Source organism: Octopus sinensis, unplaced genomic scaffold (assembly GCF_006345805.1).
Source record: "Octopus sinensis unplaced genomic scaffold, ASM634580v1 Contig18097, whole genome shotgun sequence".
NCBI classification, from domain to species: domain Eukaryota; kingdom Metazoa; phylum Mollusca; class Cephalopoda; order Octopoda; family Octopodidae; genus Octopus; species Octopus sinensis.
In genome coordinates, this window is record NW_021835539.1 from 1 (window position 1) to 2,500 (window position 2,500).

The window sequence follows — 2,500 nt, forward strand, 5'->3', positions numbered from 1 at the left end:
GAGTGAGAGAGAGGAAAGAAGGATAAAGAAAACGAGAGGAGAAAGAACAAAGAAGGAGAAAAAAAGCGAACGAGCGAGGGAAAAGAAAGAGAGAGAAGCAGAGAACGAGAGAAATGAAAGTGTGACAGACAGAAGATGATAAAACGAAAACGAGAGGGAGAAAAGAAGAGAAAAAAGAGAACGAGCGAGAAAAGAAAGAGAGAAAAGAAGCAGAAAAGAAAGAGAGAAATGAAAGATGACAGACAGGAAGAAGGATAAAAAGAAAACGAGAGGGAGGAAAGAAGGAGAAAAAAGCGAGGAGAGGAGAGAGCGAGAAAAGAAAGAGAGAGAGAGAAAAGATACGAGAGTAAGAAAGAGAGATAGAATGAAAGAGGTGAGATGGAGGAAAAGGATCAAAAGGAATAAAGGGAGAAGAAGGAGAAAAAAGCGAGAGAGAGAGAAGAGAAAAGAAGAGAGAGAAAGAAAGAAAAGAGAGGAAGAACGAGAGAGAAATGAAGATTTGAGATAGAGGAAAGAAGGATATATAAAAATAAAACAAGAGGGAGAAAGAGGAGAAAAAAAGTGAGAGAGCGAGAAAGGAATGAGAGAGGAGGAAAGAAGCGAGAGAGAAGAAAGAGAGAAATGAAATAGTGAGAGAGAAGGAAGATGAAAAAAGAAAACGAGAGGGAGGAAAGAAGAGAGAGAGAAAAGCGAGAATGAGCGAGAAAAGAAAGAGAGAGAGAAAGAAACGAGAGAAAGAAGAGAGAATTGAAAGAGCGAGAGAGAGGACAAAGGATTGAAAGTAAATGAGAGGAAAAAAGAGAGAAATGAAAGAGTGAGGGAGAGGAAGAAGGATAAATAGTAAACGAGAGGGAGAAAGAAGGAGAGAAAAGCGAACGAGCGAGAAAAGAAAGAGAGAGAGGAAGAAAGAGAGAAATGAAAGAATGAGAGAGAGGAAGGAGAAAAAGAAAACGAGAGGGAGAAAGAAGGAGAAAGGATAGAGAGAGAAAAAGAAACGAGAGAAAGAAAGAGAGAAATGAAAGTGTGAGAGAGAGGAAGAAGGATGAAAAGAAGACGAGAGGGAGAAAGAAGGAGAACAAAGCGAGAGAGCGAGAAAAGAAAGAGAGAGAGAAAAAGAAATGAGAGGCAGAAAGAGAGAAATGAAAGAGTGAAAGAGAGGAAGAAGGATAAAAAGAAAACGAGAGGGAGGAAGAAGGAGAAAAAAGCGAGAGTGCAAGGAAAGAAAGAGAGATAGACAAAGAAATGAGAGGAAGAAAGAGCAGAAGAAAGGGAGTGAGAAAGAGAGAATGATAATGAAGAAATGAGAGAGTAAGAGAGAACAGACAAAGAAAACGAGCGAAAGAGAGAAAAGAAAAAGATAGAGAGAGATAGAGAAAGGAAACAGAGGGAGAAAGAGGGAAAAGGAAAAGATAAAGAGAGATAGGGAGAAGGAAAACCAGAAAATAAAAAGAGAGAGAAAAGAAGCAAAGAGGGAGTGAGTGAGAAAGATAGAAAAAATTGAAAGGGGAGAGAGAGGAAGAGAGAAGATGGAAAATGAGAGAAGAAAAAGGTACTGAGAGAAATAAAGAGAGAAGAAAAGGGAGAGAGGAAGAGGAAGAAAGAGGAAAAACAAACACTGAAAGAGAGAGAATGAGAGAAAGAGAGGGATAAAAGAGACGAAAGGAAAGATAAAGAGAATGAGAGAAAAGAAAGAGGGGATAAGAGAGAAAAAAAAAGGGAGAAGGCAGAGAAGAGAGGAGAGAAAAGAAAAAGTAAGCCCTTAAGGGAGAGGAGAAAAGAAAAACGGGAAAGAAGAGGGAAAGGAAAGGACAAAGAGACTGAAAGAAAGAGAGAGGGAGAGAGGAAGAGAGAAAAGGAAATTGAGAGAGTGAGAGGAGAGAGAAGAGAAAAAATTGCCAGAGAAATGAGATAACAGAGAGAAAGAGGAAGAGAGGAAAGAAAGAGATAGGAGGAAGAGGTAAAAGAAAAGGGAGAGATAAAGAAGAGAGAATAGAAAAAGAGAGAGAAAAGTAAGCAGGAGAGAAAGGTAAAAGAGTGGGGGAGAGAGAAGAGAGAAGAGAAAAGAGGAGGGGGAGAAAGAAGGAGGGAAAAGGGGAAAAGAAGTGTGAGAGATAAGAATAGGAGAGGAAGAGAAAAAGAGAAAAGAGACAGAGAGGGAAAGAGGGGAATATAGGAGAGAAAAGAGAGTGGGAAATAGAGAGAGAGGGAAGAAAGATACAAAAGAGAGGGCGAGAGAGTAATAAAAGAAAAGAGAGAGAGAAAAAAGTTTAAGAAATGAGAGAGAAAGAGAGAACAAAGAGTGAAGAGAATAGAGGAGATGAAAGATAGAAATAAAATGAGAAGTGAGTGAGAGAAGAAGAAAGAGAGAGGAAAGGGAGAGAGAGAAGAAAAGAGGAAAAAGAGAAAAGGAGATCAAAGGAAAGAGAGACAGTAAAAGAGAAAGAGAAGTAAAGAAGAAAGGGCAAAGAGAAGCACAGAGGAGAAAAAAGAGAGAAAGAGA